General features: G+C 41.6%; 1 protein-coding gene across 4 annotated transcripts in view; it reads right to left on the bottom strand.

Moving 5' to 3' along the window:
• The window catches only part of LOC123999357 (zinc finger protein 462-like), a 73,565-nt gene extending 54,733 nt beyond the window's left edge, over positions 1-18,832 (bottom strand). For 3 of the 4 annotated variants that reach the window (XM_046305022.1, XM_046305025.1, XM_046305024.1), the window contains exon 1: positions 18,442-18,832. The gene's annotated coding sequence lies outside the window, so the exon portion shown is untranslated. Of the gene's footprint in view, positions 1-17,635 lie in introns of all 4 variants that reach the window. The other variant, XM_046305023.1, reaches the window with a different exon arrangement.
• Positions 18,833-19,807: the final 975 nt, after the last annotated feature.

Raw genomic sequence — 19,807 nt, 5'->3', positions numbered from 1 at the left:
GGAGTGACACCCTGTACCCAAACTGTTTACAGACCTATATTCATCCTGTCCTGCCTATCTAAGGTCTTCGAAAGCCAAGTCAACAAACAGATCACTGACCATCTCGAATCCCACCGTACCTTCTCCGCTGTGCAATCTGGTTTCCGAGCCATGGGTGCACCACAGCCACGCTCAAGGTACTAAACGATATCATAACCTCCATCGATAATAGACAGTACTGTGCAGCAGTCTTCATCGACCTGGCCAAGGCTTTCGACTCTGTCAATCACCATATTCTTATCGGCAGACTCGGTAGCCTCGGTTTTTGACTGGCTTGCCTGGTTCACCAAATACTTTACAGAGTTCAGTGTGTCAAATCGGACGGCATGTCGTCCGGTCCTCTGGCAGTCTCTATGGGGGTGCCACAGGGTTCAATTCTTGTGCCGACTCTTTTCTCAGTATATATCAATGATGTTGCTCTTGCTGCGGACGATTCCCTGATCCACCTCTACGCAGACGACACCATTCTGTATACTTCTGGCCCTTCCTTGGACACTGTGCTATCTAACCTCCAAACGAGCTTCAATGCCATACAACACTCCTTCCGTGGCCTCCAACTGCACGCCCGACTAGCATCACCACCCTGGATGGTTCCGACCTAGAATACGTGGACATCTATAAGTACCTAGGTGTCTGGCTAGACTGTAAACTCTGCTTCCAGACTCATATCAAACATCTCCAATCTAAAACCAAATCTAGAGTCGGCTTTCTATTCCGCAACAAAGCCTCCTTCACTCATGCCGCCAAACTTACCCAAGTAAAACTGACTATCCTACCGATCCTAGACTTCGGTGATGTCATCTACAAAATAGCTTCCAATACTCTACTCAGCAAACTGGATGCAGTTTATCACAGTGCCTTCTGTTTTGTTACTAAAGCACCTTATACCACCCACCACTGCGACCTGTATGCTCTAGTCGGCTGGCCCTCGCTACATATTCTTCGCCAGACCCACTGGCTCCAGGTCATCTACAAGTCCATGCTAGGTAAAGCTCCGCCTTATCTCAGTTCACTGGTCACGATGGCAACACCCACCCGTAGCACGCGCTCCAGCAGGTGTATCTCACTGATCATCCCTAAAGCCAACACCTCATTTGGCCGCCTTTCCTTCCAGTTCTCTGCTGCCTGTGACTGGAACGAATTGCAAAAATCGCTGAAGTTGCAGACTTTTATCTCCCTCACCAACTTTAAACATCTTCTATCGGGGCAGCTAACTGATCGCTGCAGCTGTACATAGTCCATCGGTATATAGCCCACCCAATCTACCTACATCATCCCCATACTGTTTTTATTGATTTACTTTTCTGCTCTTTTGCACACCAGTATCTCTACCTGCACATGACCATGTGATCATTTATCACTCCAGTGTTAATCTGCAAAATTGTAATTATTTGCATACCTCCTCATGCCTTTTGCACACAATGTATATAGACTATTTTTGGTCCTGCCACTACGAGTCGGAAAAACATGCAGTTTATTAGGCTACTGTTTTATAATACATATAAAAACAGGCCAGCACAGCCTTTATGACAATAATTGACATGATCGTTAGGTAGGCCTCGTGTAGGTCTCTATTCTATAATGTTCTCTACCCTCGTACCATGACGAGGGTAGAGAACAGGGAATACATTATGCATCACTGTGCCTTGGTATAAAAGAAAGGCCCAACGGACACGAAACGGCTGCACTGTGTTGTATTTCTGTCTGTGGCAAGGGATGCCATTTTTCACACTTGACCCCTTACATTCTTGATATAATTACAATCACATTCTAAGTGCATTATTTATGTTGAACGGACCAGACTATCAGACCCAGGGCTGCTCCTGTTTCTAAGTTGCACACCTGAGGAGAGAAGCTCCTAAATCACATATCACCTAAGCTAGCATTGGTAAGTCTGTGCTGAGTATGTCATGGGCCTGTTACCTAAAAAGGGTCTCCAAAGGATCTCCAAATGCATGCTTTGCTAGTTTTTTTGGTTCAAAATGGGACTGGTGCCCCCCACTGTGCACACAAAGGTTATGCAAGCAACCAAAATAACTAACTAATCTCTAGTTCAAACGGATCGTTTTGGCTATACTACATACATAGTATCTTCTCACGAAAATGTCCTTAGCGTCAGAACGTTCTCCGTTTTTCTCTACGACCCCCACAAGCCCCACGGGACACATCTGCACTCAGTAGCGCCAACGTGCCAACTTCTGTCTGTAGAGTCCAAACCATTTGGGCTACAAACTAATACGATCTTATGGAAAGGAGATACTCTCTCTTTTGCTCTATGACCCCACGGTAAAAATGTATCTTTTTTAAATATGGAAGTTCAGTTCCTTCAGAAAGTATTCACACACCCTTTTTCTGCATTTTGTTGTGTTACAGACAGAATTTAAAATGGATTCAATTCAGATTTTTCCCCCACTGGCCTACACACAATACCCCATAATGTTAAAGTGGAATTGTGTTTGAACAACTGAGATCTATTGGGTGTGGATACCGTTGGAACCAGGATAATATTTGACCCCTCTCTAAACTTCCTTTCATTAGGCCTGTGACTTTCCTTTCACGACTGTTTCCTCTCCATCTATGGGAGACAGTGACAGTTATCACACAACAATTCTCCAAAGGTAAGAACTTCATAAACAACCTTGCACAGGGCCTTTGTTTTCCAGTGTATGTAGTTACGTCATAAACAACCTGCACTGCGTTTTCCGTTAAATGTTACTTATGTAGGCAAGCTATACATAAAACTCCATTGCCCCACGCCCCAAAACCCAGGCCCAGTGCCCCAAAACTCAGGCCCAGTGGCCCACGCCCAAAAACCCATGCCCAGTGGCCCACGTCCCAAAACCCAGGCCCACGTCCCAAAACCCAGGCCCACGCCCCAAAACCCAGGCCCAGTGGCCCACAATCCAAAACACAGACCCAGTGCCCACACCCTAAAATCCCCACACTCCGAAATACAGGCCCAGTCCCCACACTCCATACTGATACTAAACCCATACTGATACTAAACCAATAATAATACTAAAGCCATACTGATACTATACTAATACTGAACCCATTCTAATTCCAAACCCATACTAAAACTAATACTAATACTAAACCCATACTAATACCAAACCCATACTAAAACTAATACTAATACTAAACCCATACTAAAACTAATACTAATACTAAACCCATACTAATACCAAACCCATACTAATACTAAAGCCATACTGATACTAAAGCCATACTAATACTATACTACTACTGAACCCATTCTAATTCTTAACCCATACTAATACTTAACCCATACTGATACTAATACTAAACCCATATTGATACTAATACTTAACCCATACTGATACTAAACCCATATTGATACTAATACTAAACCCATATGGATACTAATACTAAACCCATATTGATACTAATACTAAACCCATACTGATACTAATACTAAACCCATACTGATACTAATACTATATTAATACGAAACCCCTACTGATACTAAACCCATACTAATACTAATCCCATACTGATACTACACCCATAATAACACTAACCCCATACTAATACCAAATCCATACTAATACCAATACTAAGTCCATTCTGGGATTGTTGAGAAATAGACCGTTTTGAACAGGGTTTAACACCTATTTCCATGGACCATCAATTTGTAATAGTTCCTATTATGCAATAGTTTCTAGTCACCAACAAATAGCAATATATTACCACAAGCTCTAACCAATTAACATACTATTCATCACTACCTTACAAGTTCCACTCAATAATACATGTTTCACAACTTATTTACTATATACATGAGTGGTAAGTCAGGACTGATGATGTTGACCGATTTCCTTATTTCATTGTTTTACTTAACCTTTATTTAACTAGGCAAGCAAGTTTAGAACAAATTCTTATTTACAATGACGGCCTAGGAACAGTGGGTTAACTGCCTTGTTCAGGAGCAGAATGACAGATTTTTACCCTGTCAGCTCGGGATTCGATCTAGCAACCTTTCGGTTACTGGCCCAACGCTCTAACCACTAGGCTACCTGCTGGCCTGCCACCCCTTATATGAACAATAATTCAGTAAATCTTTGTACTTGTTGCATGTTGAGTCTATATTTTTGTTCCGTGTACATAATAAACTCAGCAAAAAAAGAAACATCCTCTCACTGTCAACTGCGTTTATTTTCAGCAAACTTAACATGGGTAAATATTTGTATGAACATAACAAGATTCAACAACTGAGACAAACTGAACAGGTTCCACAGACATGTGACTAACAGAAATGGAATAATGTGAATAATTTGGAATTTTGGATGAAAAGCATGCCCAAATTCAACTGCCTGCTACTCATCCCCGGAAGATAAGATATGCATATTATTCGTAGTTTTGAATAGAAAACACTCTGACGTTTCTAAAACTGTTTGAATCATGTCTGTGAGTAAACCCCGAGGACAAACCATTCAGATTTGTTGTTTTTTTGAGGTCACTTTTCATTGGGTTTTCAATGGGAATCCAGATTTCTAAAGGACTTGCTTGCAGTTCCTACTGCTTCCACTGGATGTCACTAGTCTTTAGAAATTGGTTGAGGTTATTCCGTTGTGTAATGAAGATGTACGGCAATCTTGAACGAGGGTCACTTCATGTGTACTGTTTGATAGAGGCGCATGACCAGAAAGCTAGCGTCAGTTTGTTTTCTTCCTGTATTGAACACAGATTATCCCTTCTTCAATTTTATTGATTATTTACTTTTTTTAAATACCTAAAGTTGTATTACAAAAGTAGTTTGAAATTTTTGGCAAAGTTTACAGGTAACTTTTGAGATATTTTGTAGTCAAGTTGCGCAAGTTGGAACCAGTGTTTTTCTGGATCAAACGGGCCAAATAAATGGACATTTTGGATACATATGGACGGAATTAATCGAACAAAAGGACCATTTGTGATGTTTATGGGACATATTGGAGTGCCAACAGAAGAAGCTCGTCAAAGGTAAGGCATGATTTATATTTTTATTTCTGTGTTTTGTGTCGCGCCTGCAGGGTTGAAATATGTTTTCTCTCTTTTATTTATGGAGGTGCTATCCTCAGATAATAGCATTGTTTGCTTTCACCGAAAAGCCTTTTTGAAATCTGACATGTTGGCTGGATTCACAACACGTGGAGCTTTAATTTGGTATCTTACATGTGTGATTTCATGAAAGTTAGATTTTCAATTTGGCACTCTGCATTTTCTCTGGCTTTTGGCCAAGTGGGATGCTACCGTCCCACATATCCCACAGAGGTTAAATACTGCAGTGCATCTCCTCCTCATGGACTGCACCGGACTTGCCAGTTCTTGCTGTGAGATGTTACCCCACTCTTCCACCAAGGCACCTGCAAGTTCCCGGACATTTCTGGGGGGAATGGCCCTAGCCCTCACCCTCCGATCCAACAGGTTCCAGACGTGCTCATTGGGGTTGAGATCCGGGCTCTTGCTGGCCATGGCAGAACACTGACATTCCTGTCTTGCAGGAAATCAGCCATACTGCTCGTTCTGCTCGTGGTAGCATTGTCATGCTGGATGGCCATGTCTGGATGAGCCTGCAGGATGGGTACCACATGAGGGAGGAAGATGTCTTCCCTGTAACGCACAGTGTTGAGATTGCCTGCAATGACAACAAGCTCAGTCCGATGATGCTGTGACACACCGCCCCAGACCATGACGGACCCTCCACCTCCAAATCGATCCCGCTCCAGAGTACAGGCCTCGGTATAACGCTCATTCCTTCTACGGTAAACGTGTATCCTACCATCACCCCTGGTGAGACAAAACCACGACTCGTCACCAAAGAGCACTTTTTGCCAGTCCTGTCTGGTCCAGTGATGGTGGGTTTGTGCCCATGGGTGATGTTGTTGCCGGTGATGTCTGGTGAGGACCTGCCTTACAACAGGCCTACAAGTCCAGCCTCTCTCAGCCTATTGCGGAAAGTCTGAGCACTGATGGAGGGATTGTGCATTCCTGGTGTAACTCGGGCAGTTGTTGTTGCCATCCTGTATCTGTCCTGCAGGTGTGATGTTCGGATGTACCGATCCTGTGCAGGTGTTGTTACACGTGGTCTGCCACTGCAAGGACGATCATCTGTCGTCCTGTCTCCCTGTAGCGCTGTCTTAGGTATCTCACAGTACGAAAATTGCAATTGATTTCCCTGGCCACATCTGCAGTCCTCATGCCTCCTTGCAGCATGCCTTAGGCATGTTCACGCAGATGACCAGGGTCCCTGTGAATCTTTCATTTGGTGTTTTTCAGAGAGTCAGTAGAACGGCTTCTTTAGTGTCTTAAGTTTTCACAACTGTGACCTTAATTGCCTACCGTCTCTAAGCTGTTAGTGTCTTAACGACCATTCCACAGGTGCGTGTTCATTAATTGTTTATGGTTCATTGAACAGGCATGGGAAACAGTGATTAAACCCTTTACAATGAAGATCTGTGAAGTTATTTGGATTTTTACAAATGATCTTTGAAAGACAGGGTCCTGAAAAAGGGATGTTTCTTTTTTGCTGGGTTTGTTAAATTGTCTTTATGTTTAAATTGTCTTCAAATTTCACAACATTTTAGGCCCCACAGGCTGTCCTAAGATATGACATGAAAGTGAATTCTGACAAAGGCCCTTACTTGACTCTAAAATGTTGTATTCTATACCCATTTGAAGATAAACAAGTTATTCATGTGTTTGATAAGATTAAAGACTCTCTCTTTGGACCCAATTTAAATTTTAGGGGACCCCACATGGGTCCCGGATCCCAAGTTTGGGAACCATTGTACAACTAACTTCTCTCCCTGCTTGCTACAATTTTTCCTCTCTCTGTGTATCTCCTTTGCCTTCTTCATTGCAGCCTGACTCACCACTGTCTGTCTCACTACTCTCTATAAAGAAAAGGTATTTTGTTATGAGAACTTATAGTTGTCCATCTTTTGACTATAGCTAGCTTAATTTCAGTCAACTCTCCTGCTGAGGTCAAGCTCCGTTCAACATTAGCTTCTAACGTCGTCCTTTTAGCCAGCTAGTTACAGCTAGCTACCTGGCTAACAGCCAGAGCCCTTGAGCTAGCTAGCTAGCTAGACATCTGACTGAAATATCTACTTACAAGGGGAAGTGTGTTTCACGGCAGAGGTCGAGAGATGTTAAAATAATTCCGACTGTCAGCGGTGTCTCTGCTACATGCCACTGATCTGGGCTGAGGTAGTTCGTTTCACCTCTCGGCCTATGTCGTGTGCGGAATTTCCCGTTGGACAGAGTGAAGAGTGAATGTGCTTCTAACAAGACAAATCCAGGGGGAGCAGGCAAACATAACGAGCATTCATGATTCAACTCGTTCGCAGAGGTCGGCACGATTATAACTCAGATCAAGAAGCCTTCTGAGCGTTGATCAACGTTGGGAATGCAATAATATTTGGGTAAACGATAATCAACTAAATAAAAAGGTGAGTAAATGCTATTTCACAAATAAAAAGCTGTGTAAACAGCTTTTACGTGTGTTTATCCTCCACTACATCCCTGGTTGAATCTGGAAAAAAACATTAATAAATGTGAATATCCTGCCAGGCAAAATTGAATCTACATTTGTCTGGCATTTTAGCTGTCGATGTGACGTTTGGAGCGCGCCTAATCAGTCAGTTCTGTACCTACCTGGCTAAGTGGCAGTGTGGGTGGAATGAGCAAGCTCGCCTGGAAACCAGAGTGCGAAACACGTGAGGACATCTGCTTTACAAGACCAATACATTTCTACTATTTTTCATATTAACATATGTGATCGTTTTCTGTTCTCTCTTTTTAATTCAAGTACTTTTAAAGTACCAACTTGAGAAAATGTCTGATTTTCAAGGTATTCCAGTACTTGAATTTCAGAGTTCCAAATTCAAGTACATCAAGCAACTTGTGCGATCCCTGTTTGAAACAAAATACTTACCTGAAGAAGAAAAAAACATAATATACACAAATTGTTCTCCTATATCCATTTATCAATATTCCACATTTCTGGAGATTAGCCAGAACACGGTTCACAACGGCGAGGAAAACAATTACTGTTTATTCTATTCCCTCTGTTCTATTCACTCATCGTCATAAGAGGACAAACCTTCCTTTAAGGATTTGATCATGTGGCTCTGCTCATTGGAGGAAGTGTCTGAAAACACACAGACATGAAGCATTGATTCCACCTGGCTGATCGATGAGGCAGCCGGCCCTATTATTATATTCAAAACAGGGGAAATATTCAGTAGAAAAAGCACCATGTAGTTCAACATATACCAACTAGTGTGTGTCCAAAATGGCACCCTATTCCCTATGTAGTGCACTAAACTGACCAGTAGTGCCCTATAGGGAATAGTATGCCATTACAGACACAGCACTGCTGGTATCATGGGCCATATGAGGTAACATCAGCCAGACATAGTCATCTCCCAGTGAATCTCTCTCTACCCGGTGGGGCAGCTGCTAGTTGTGGTGGAGGTGACATCAACCCAGGCTCATAGTTTCGAGTATGAGATGTCTCCTCTAGTCTGAACTGTGGTGACATAAATTAACCATTTAGTGATTAATCTATTAAAAGGACTTAATCTAGCTAAATGTTAAAACCACAGTTTGGCTGGATGATGAATCAATCAACCACTATGGATAGATCAGGATCATCATAATTCAATATTTTACATTTTCTAAATGAGTTGCAAAGTGTTTTCTTATTGTGAAGCCTTGGCTTGAAACATTACTAAATTAGATGATTGTATATTACAGTAATCTTCTCCACCACCAACACCACCATAATGGCTTTTATTTCAGATGAAATGTGTTCCAGGAAGCATATGGCATATGGAGCTGAACTAGGTCAACCATTAACGAACGAACACGAAGCTTCTCAGACAGAGAACACCCAACTGAAGCCCCGCTTCTAATCTACACGGGTAGATATTTCACTGTTTGACTGACCTTAGCTAATGTATGAATGGGCCCTAGTTAATAAGGGTGCACTATAAAGGGAATAGGGCGCCATTTCACATACACGCCTATGTTTATGGAGCAACAGCTCTCCGTCCCCAGAAATATTTATCTTCAATCTTCTTGTTCAACAACATTTGAATGGATCTTGGAGTAATAAAAAACAAATCAATTCACCGCCAGTCAGCCTCAGATGACCTGACGTCACCCGAGCTAGCCAACGCTCAGCTAGCATTATTACTTAATATCACCACATCGCTTTCTTCTTCTGTACGGGGCCAGCCAAGCCTACTGCCTGCCTGCCGACCAAACCATTTCCCATTTTGTCTTTCCATCAAAGCCATCAAAGAGCACATCATGGCACAGTACAACCTTGCTCCGAGGATAGCGTAGCCTTTGTCTCTTATAGAAGGCTTCTATTGTTGCTCCACTGATTCTAAAAAGGGCGGTTGTGACAGAGCACTCAAGAGCAATGGCCCCTCTTGCACAAGCAGGAGATAATGGCCCCTCTTGCACAAGCAGGAGACAATGGCCCCTCTTGCACAAGCAGGACACAATGGAACTGCAGATCAAGAAGAATGTTGTCCCATAGCTGTCCCTCTAATGTCATCTAGCAAGCTGGGTATTTCCTCATGTTAGAAAGCATCACAAACATGGATGATACGATCTAATCATATACAATGTGCTAGTTTAATATTCTGCTAACATTAACATTTCCTGAAGCAAAAGTACAGTTGGCTTTCAAAAAGAAAGGAGAACCAAGGAACTATTCATATAATGAAATGGCCTTCGTCAGGGAGTACCTTATACAAGAGGTTACATTCAATAACAAACATTTCTGGATTAATCAAAAGTGCAGCCATTAACATTTCACCATCTGACTGTGTGACCTTCAAACCTTCAAACCGAAAGGAAAAGCAATCAACAAAAGCAACAAAACATAGCCTATTAAATCCTTAAAACCATTTAGGTTTGGTTTGAAGGCAGCTAAGCTAGATAAGTCTCAGCACTCTGGATCCTTCTTGCCATGCATGGCTATGGTTCAATGTCTAATCAGAATATTGCTCAACCTGCTTTAACAGAGTCACCTCACTTGGCTGGCTGCTCCCTCTGGCCTGACAGAATTATCTTCTGCATCACAGAGAGACCAGCAGAGCAGAGATTGGGTGAACAGAGCTAGCTACGCAGAGACAGAGAACTCCATTTCATAGAGCACCCACTGCAGAGCAAAACAGAGAGAACAGGGAAGTATCAGTGGCTCAGTGGCATTGGACGGTCATCCACCATTTTGTGATCCTCAAGGTCTGCATGGGCAACCCAGTCCCCCTCCCTGCCCTGCCTGCCTATACCCTGCTATCTTGTTACACAGATGGGACTGTTTAGCTAGGAGCACAGACCCGGACCAGTTTCTTTTCTCGATTTCTGCTGTCATAGCTGCCAGAGAAAGGAGAAGTGAAATGTTCTCTCTGCTCGGTGGTTGCCTTGTCACCACAAGGTCTTCTTCAGAAGACAGGTAGACAGAAGAGATTTGAGGATCACAGTTCAGCCACCACCAAATATGGAACTTAATCTCCCTTTGAGATAGCAGTCATGCTGTAGGTTAACCAAGGTTTCCAGAGAAGGCCGTGAGAAGTGTTTACTGATAACACGATGAAACACAAACATACATTTGCAGTGCTTCAGCCTACATTTGCAGTGCTTTCAAATTTAGGTAATTGGGTTTTATTTCTGATAAAACCACACAACTCAGGCTTTTAGGCTCACAGCAATAAGGTTAATTAAATATGCCATCCCCAAAAAGTATTAAGTGCACAAACTAATTGCAAGCCTTCAGCACAATTATTTTAAAAAACATTTTTTTTTTTTTAATCGGTGGAGGTACTTCTCACTTGGTTTCTCTGCCTTTTGGGTTAGAGTATTCTCCAAGGTCCTTCTGTAGCTCAGTTGGTAGAGCATGGCGCTTGTAATGCCAGGGTAGTGGGTTTGATTCCTGGGACCACCCATACGTAGAATGTATGCACACATGACTGTAAGTCGCTTTGGATAAAAGCCTCTGCTAAATGGCATATATTATTATTATTATATATTAAGGTCTGAGCTGATACATGTACCTTAGCAACTTCTCCAATGACGCAAACCTCACTTCTCTTTGATATTGCTTCTGCTCCAAACACCTGGTCTAGAGTGTTAAATCGCAAGGTAAACCATTCTGAATACATACAGGAACAGGTAAGCACCGTCAATGTGTCACTGTGTCAAATTATACAGCCTATTTCATTCAAATGCCATTCATGTCATTTAATCCATATCACAGTTTTATATTTTTACATTTTAGTCAGTTAGCAGATGTTCTTATCCAGTGTGACTTACAGTAGTGAGTGCATACATTTTCATACTCTTTTCAAACCGCATCACAGTGCTTGGCTTGGCATCGTGTCAAGAGTCTCATCATCATTTTTATTAACACACTTACTGGCTACATGAGTTGCTAGAAATGCATTAATAGTAAAGGAAATCTGTGTAGTATTGAGAAGAAGAAAAAACATCTCATACTGCAAAGGCCTCAAGAAGCAATCATTCAGCATTCATTCATCAATCAATCATTCATCAATCATTCATCAATCATTCATCAATCAATCAGCATTCATTCAGCATTCATTCAGCATTCATTCAGCATTCATTCAGCATTCATTCAGCATTCATTCAGCATTCATTCAGCATTCATTCAGCATTTATTCAGCATTTATTCATCAATCAATCATTCATCAATCATTCAGCATTTATTGATCAATCATTCAGCATTCATTCATCAATCATTCAGCATTCATTCATTCATCAATCATTCAGCATTCATTCATCAATCATTCAGCATTCATTCAGCAGTTGTAAATGAGAACTTGTTCTCAACTAGCCTACCTGGTTAAATAAAGGTGAAATTAAAAATTAAATTTTTAATTCATTCAGCATTTATTCATCAATCATTCAGCTACCATTCAGCAATCATTCATCAACAGAGGCACAGCCAATATGAAACAATAATAATATCCGCCTCCCACACTAACAGTTAAACCACCACATAATTAATCAGTCATCTCACACTATTTGACATTTCCATTATCTTACCCAGCTGACTGCTGCTCGCCATTCACAAGGCAGAACAATGACTAAAACAGAGATCTCAATCAAAAATCTATCAAAATGGTCTGATTGTCGAAAGTTCTCTCAAGGTCAATTACAAAGCCAAAAGGTTAGCATAAATACAAACAAGTTGAACCACACTTACTATGTGCTCATTAAGAAATTATTAAGTTCTTTACTACTAGTAAACACTGTAATGATATCTTACATAAATTAGGTTCTTAGATGTAGTGACCAGTGGATAGGAAAGCCACAAGCCCAGAACATCTGTTTGAAGCAAAACTCAAAACTCAAGCAAAACGCAAGCTGTGGCTCTGTTTTGAAAACGTCTTGGATTGTATTTCCCAAAGGGAATGTGCTGGGTCACGGATGAATACGTAGAGTTAAAGAAAGAAAACTGAAGAAGGATGTCCAAGGACATTCTTGGAGAATAACCAGGAAGTGTTTTTCCACAAAGACAATAAGGCCAACTTCAGCAAACCATGATGCATTCAGCATTCCACTACACAACCAAGCAATCCATAACCCATCTCTGTTTGACTTTGGCACCATTTCCCAAAGTTAGGCCAAAAGAGCCGACCTGCCAATGCTATGTGTCCAATTCAAAATAGATTTGAGGCACATGGATTTCTCCCCTGAGAGGTCACACATTGCAGGCCTACAGAAAGCATGACTATTATTGGTCACTGATGACAGAAACCCACATAGGTGTGAAACAAAGGCTGTGAATAGGTGGTACAAGCTGGTAGGTCTTGAAGTGAACGAAGCAAGACAGTGCACAGAGATACAGATCCCACTGGTGGAAACAGGGAAGCCTAACAGAAGTATTACTTTCTAGATGTGAAATTTTGGAACAGTTTTGAAACTGTTTCCGCTGTATGCTAGTCTCTCCTACTTGTATAGAAGTATCTTAAGGTCCCTCTTCAGGTGAGCCAAACCACCCTCTTGAAGAGCAACACAAGACCCATTAATATTAACTTACCAGCGAGACCTCCTTCCCAACTCCTTAAATATTTAATCAGCCTTGGACAGCTTCATTGCTCTGTAGGCTGAGGCCAGTGGATCCCCTTTACAAGACCACTCCTGTTCCCTCTCAAAGAGGGCCTTGTCCCCTGCCACTAGACTGCCTCACAAACTGGCGTCTCCAAAGAATTCAGAAGTTTTCCACCGCAGCTCAGCTCGACTCGGCTGACAGAGTTGGTTTACTGTGTCTCGTTTGAGAAACTTATGAAGCATTGTGGATGAGACTGATCAGACTTGCTAACCTATGGGAAAGCTGGTGGCTACTGGCTAAGCCTATATCAGTCTGATTAAATATGGTTTACTAGATATCTTGAAAACAACATAAAGGCACATAGAGCTTCTTAAATTCAGTTCAAAATAGTCCTAGATGTCCACAGAGACTGCATGCATGTGCAATGATGCCACATGTCTCATGATCGACACTGTGTCTGTTTAAAACAACAACATGTATTTAACTAGGCAAGTCAGTTTAGAACAAATTCTTAACTTTGTGTGCCTCATCGCTTCAAAAAATATAAATATAAGTGCACCCTGTCACATACTGAGCAGTAAAAAGAAATCTCATCAGTATATAGTGTAAGATGTTTCTACAGATCAAACAAGGAAGCTCCTTACACAGGCTGACCTTACTAGGGATGTACCCCTGGCACTAACATCTTATGTAATATAAAGTCAATATTATAAAATATTAAAAACAGTTAAGTAATGTTATTTCATAACCCCTTCCAAAGTTGGTATACAGATAGAGAGAAGATGCCATTTGCACTGAAGTGAACCACGACAACAGTAACCAGAATGTCACTTCCACAAGAAAATCACTTCCTTTGACAGTTTCATTTATTCTACCATGATCTGTGCTCTTGTACCTAAATAAAAAATAATGCCAAGAAGAACTATAATGTGGGTTAGGTTTGATTTACACGCAAGCTAATCAGAAAGCAGCTGTGTTTTGCGGTGGCAAAAAAAAACACTCAAAATATCCAATATTGACAGAAAGGGAGCCATTCTGAAATAGGGCCATAGCATGAACTACTAAAAGAAAGTGTGTTCACCGTTGCAGTAGGCTAGGCCCTACATCTTATGAGCCAATGCATCATGTCAAGAAAGCACTCACTGGACCATTTCAATTGGCTTTTGTGCCTCTCTCTCTCGCCCCTGCCACGGCCCCAGGTATCTACACTAGAGTGCATCACTCTGCCCGAGCTCCATTTCATTCTTCCTATATGTCCAAACCGTCACTGAACTAAGAGGTCACATTCATTCTGTTGTCTAATTCTTCCCCTTTTCTTCAGAAGACTGAAATACCTCGCTAAAATCCTGTTATGAAATGTTTATAAAAGTGTCTCTTATGATTATAAGAACTTGACTAATGTTCACAACAGTAAATCCCTTACAACAGAATGGGTATAAAACATTAAATTATATATAATTGTATTTGTCACATTCGTCGACTACAACAAAGTGTAGTTGTAGTCGGCGCATGTGAAATGCTTACTTATTAGCCCTTACTTTTTAACTCTGCATTTTTTGGGTAAGTCAAAAAAAATGTCAAAAGGAAATAGTAACACAAAAAATGTCAAAAGGAAATAGTAACACAATAAAATAACAATAAGGAGATTATAGACATCTACCGAATCAGTGTGCAGGGGTACGAGGTAGTTGAAGTAATTCAGATGATATGTACATGTAGTCAGGAGTCAAAGTGACTCGGCAATCAGGATAGATAATAAACAGAGTAGCAGCACAGTATGTGAAGAGTGTGAAGCGTGTGTATGTGTGGAGTGCCTGTGTGTGGTGTCAATATTCATGTTTGTGTGTGTTAGCGTATGTAGTGTTTGTATGTGTGTGTTGGGGTGTCAGTGTAGTATGTGTGAGTGTGTCGGTAGAGTCCAGTGAGTGTGCATAGAGCCAGTGCATAGAGCCAATTGTTTTCTATGGGATACCCTTATTATTAGGAACCTGGTTGCGGTTCCAATGGCTTCCACTAGATGTCAACAGTCTTTAGAAATTGTTCGATGTTTTTCTTTTGAGAAATTAAGAAGTAGTCCTATTTATTGTAAGTGTCATTCCAGGTGGACTGTTTTGGTGCACGTAAACTGGAGCGCGCTTCACATTGTTTTTATCCGGTATTAGAAACAGTTCATTCCGTCTTAAATTTGATAGATTATTTACATTTTAGGGTACCGGAGGTTGGATTAGGAACGTTTTTTGAAATGTTTGGACCAAGTTTACAGGTAGCTTATTAGATACTTTGTAGGCATTTTGGGCAAGTTGAAACTGGTGTATTTCTGAATCAAACGTGCCAAATAAATGGACATTTTTGGGACATTAAGAAGGACATTATCGAACAAAAGGACCATTTGTGATGTTCCTGGGACATTTTGGAGTGCCAACAGAAGAAGATCTTCAAAAAGTAAGGCATTAATTATATCGCTATTTCTGACTTTTGTGGCACACCTGCCTGGTTGAAATATGATTTTCATGTGTTTGTATGCGGGGCGCTGTCCTCAGATAACCGCATGATTTGCTTTCTCTGTAAAGCATTTTTTAAATCTGACAGCGGCTGGATTAACAAGAAGTTAAGCTTTATTTTGATGTATAACACTTATATTTTCAAGAAGGTTAAATATTTTAATTTGGTATTTTTGAATTTCGCGCTCTGAAATTTCCCCGGATATGTATGCGTCTCTGTGTGTGGAGTATAGGTGATCTAGGTTCATATCAATATTTGTATAGGAGTAAAAGTCGCCTTGTTTAATTTGGAAAGACTGCGGTGCTTTTGGTGGCTTAATCCTTCCTACAGCAGGGCACAAATATTTAAACATAAACACGGTAATAGCCTAATGCATTGTCAGTCAGTTCAATGAGGAAGTAGACTAAATATTTGTGCATTAATGCTGAAGAAAAACAAAACTACTTTGATAAGCAAATGCACTTTAAACCCCAGAGTGTCAAAACACAACTTCTGGAGGTCTTGGACAATCCATCAGAATTAGGCTACTGTGTAATGCTGGAGATCTGCTAACTTCATCCAGACTGGTTGAGACTAAAAATAGCCTAGACATGAGGTTCACAGAGATGTTCTATCAGTGATCAATTGTGATCATAGCATAACATGTAGGCTATAATGCAGCTAACTTGGGTCATAAGTATCCTTCTTCAAGGTGGAAGCTATTTGCGTTGTACAGGAATGACTGATCTGTAAAATATCAAGACTATAGCATGAAGTCTCGCAAGAACATAACTTCCCAGCAAATACCAAAATCTGCCCTGCTCTGAAGCCATCTAGCCCACATATTTTCAGTCCAAACATCCCAGCTAGCTCCTCCTTGAGAACCTGTTTCCCTTGACATGTGAGACTGAGACTAGCGCCACCATTTTGATTGCCTCCTAGCCCACAGTTGTCGCAGAGTGTATAGTTCAGTCTCCTTGTCAGCAAGATTTCCCCGTGGCCAGAGTGAGTGAGTCCGCAGGAGAGTCAGGCACACATTGCCTTCTCTTGACTGAGTGAATGACAAGGAATGCCATTCCTTCAGCCATACGGTACACACCAGTTAAACTGAGGTTGAGGAGAACTAGATGTATTGTACATGCTGAGAACATAAGTACATAAATAACAAATGACTATTCAAACTCTAAATCTCAAAACAATGTGAAATAAAACATGTAAATTGTTCATTTCACTTGTTGGATAGCTCTGTCTATCTAATTTACTGTAGCCTAAATTGACGAATAGCCATTTGGCATAGCCTGCATGGTGAGACGGTTGAAGTGTAGCAAACTGCTTCTGAAAGTTATCTACTTTACTCTCAGGAACTTTGTAAGACTGCACTCCTCTGTGTGTGTGTGTGTGTGTGTGTGTGTGTGTGTGTGTGTGTGTGTGTGTGTGTGTGTGTGTGTGTGTGTGTGTGTGTGTGTGTGTGTGTGTGTGTGTGTGTGTGTGTGTGTGTGTGTGTGTGTGTGTGTGTGTGTGCTGTTTGGGGACCACCAGTTTGTAGAGCATGAACAACCCGCAGCTACAACCAGTACATTATTAAGCATTAAAAATTCCCATCTCATCCATGTGTGTTTGCTACTGTCCTTCTCTCACCAGCACATTGACAGCTCCAAACCATCACAGACTAGACCTACCACTGGGACCCATAATAACACGTACTCTACATTTACCCCTAAACTCAATGACAATAATAGAACAGGTGGAAAGGAAATTAATCTAATTAATCCCAAATAGAATATAATCTTCACCTTTACTTGTTCTCGTAAATCACTATAAATAAAACTAACAATACTTGGAGGTATCCATAAAGACCTCCAAACTATAGCTACATTAACCCTGTAACAACCCAGAATTGGCTGCTGTACAGGAGAAGAAAGTCAACCTTTGTTCTTCCGTGAAGGCTCCTGTCTGACTCCAGGCTCTCCTCTGAGACTCATCTGCCTTCCTCCATTTTATGGTGAAGCCCTAATGACATACCTGACTTCAGAGCCGTGGCTGACAGCATAACATCCAACACAGTTCTGCTTACAGCGTCACATCAGACTCAGAATACGTTTAAAAAAGAAGTCAAACTGATCATACGGATATTTCATCCAAGAAACTCGTAGCTAGATAGTTCCAATCATATGGAGAACCATTTAAATCCACATCAGATTAGATTGTAATTGGAGGAATAAACCATCGGCAGCATAACATTGTGGACATGGAGTGTCTGGACGTGTACCAGCGGCTATGCCAGCCAGACTGTCGCTAATGGAGGCTGGGCTCTCCCTTTCTGCTCTGGTTGGGAGTGGGAGAGGAGGTAGAGCAGTCCGTGCAATGGCTTCTCCTTGGAGCAATCGCACAACACAGCCGGGGGACCGACAGCTAATCTCCTGACTCTTCAGACCTAGCGCAGCTCACAGCCTCGGCTTTCTTATTTCCTCCTTATCCAGTTTGACAAGAACACGAACGATAGATAGCTAGATAGCTACACGAATGGAAGGTTGGTGGAATATTGGTAGAAGAAGCTAGTTGACTTTGACTACCATGGTTTCCAGCGCCAGCCAGTTCGAGCATTCGTTTGTCCACTCGTTAATTCACGCTCGCCCAGGCTGGCTCAAGCAAGTCACCACGTCTGGTGCTACACTAACTAAGAAAGGAGATAAGCTCTTTCCAGGTCATTCACGAGGCGCTCTCTGTCTCCAAATTATTCCATCTATCAAACAACGACGTACTCGTGAACCATGAACCCAAACGAGCAGTGATCTTGAACAAACTGGCACATTTTATTATACACTCACAGTTACGTCTTCTTCTGGTGGAGAAGCGATCTTCTACATAAAAGTTGTCCTGTATTTCATGCGTTCGCCCGGTCTAATGGATGAACGCCATGTTTCCTGCTTCTCCTTTGCTGCAGCTGCAGATGACCTGAGATCCGCCTGTCTCTGAATAATGAGCAACCACAGAGACAAGGAAGACAATCTGCAAAGCAGGCAACACAAAGAAGTTTTGGAGACTAGCAAGCACCAGAGGGTGCACAAGAGTTTGCGATGAGACGACAGGAAAGGAGCAGCAGCAGGATGATGGTCAACGTGTGTATCCTCTGAGCAACTCATCACAACGTGTGTATCCTCTGAGCAACTCGTCACAACGCGTGTATCCTCTGAGCAACTCATCCTTCACCGAGTCAAATTAAACCCCAGTCTCAGGCAGCCACGAATAGGCGTCGTTAACATCCCGAGAGGGAATCTAGTGCATGAATATAGAAGGTATATCCATATGCACACGTCATGAGGGTTATCAACAGTTCACAGACTGAAACTGGGTAATGATGCTGGTGGATACTGTATCCCACATCCAACCTGACAGACAGGCAGACAGACAGACAGACAGACTAGATTAGACAGACAGACATACTAGATTAGGCAGACAGACTAGATTAGGCAGACAGAAAATAAGAGAATTGAAGAGACTATAATAGAACAATGTAATATAGAATAGAATAGCATATTGGCTTCCCCACCACCCTTGTCTCCCATTGTGTAATAACGTGCATGTGTATGTGTTATAAATAGATTCAGGACACATTTTAAAAAATCACAGTAGCTTAAATATGACCAATAAAGTCCATGGTGATCCACTTGGCTGCTGTAGTCAATGTTGCTCTTCCATCAAGATGCTAACCAAGGGGAAACAAATAGGGGCAGCAGGGTAGCCTAGTGGTTAGAGCGTTGGACTAGTAAATTCATATCCCCGAGCTGACAAGGTACAAATCTGTCGTTCTGCCCCTGAACATGCAGATCAGGGACCCACTGTTCATAGGCAGTCATTGAAAATAAGAAGTTGTTCTCAACTGACTTGCCTAGTTAAATAAAGGTTAAAAAAATTAATAAATAGGACATCCTGTTTTGATCCTGTATTGGTGGAGTGTGAGAAGAATGAACTACCTCTCAAAATAGGAGTTAAACATTTCCTGATGAGTTACAACATCACGTTCTAAGTTCTGCCAGAGCCCTCAGAGACTATAATAAATGTCCACGTAGCCTATAGTGTAGCAAGCTGTTTAGCAATGTAATTAACACCCGCAACAATTGTCTAGACTCATTTTCTACTGTTGTGTTTTCATTACCGTGTAATTATTCTTCAAAGCACATTGTAATAAGTATT

This window comes from Oncorhynchus gorbuscha, linkage group LG16 (assembly GCF_021184085.1).
Source record: "Oncorhynchus gorbuscha isolate QuinsamMale2020 ecotype Even-year linkage group LG16, OgorEven_v1.0, whole genome shotgun sequence".
NCBI classification, from domain to species: Eukaryota; Metazoa; Chordata; class Actinopteri; order Salmoniformes; family Salmonidae; genus Oncorhynchus; species Oncorhynchus gorbuscha.
The sequence above is the reverse complement of the archived record's forward strand: the minus strand, read 5'-3'. Positions and strand labels throughout refer to the sequence as shown.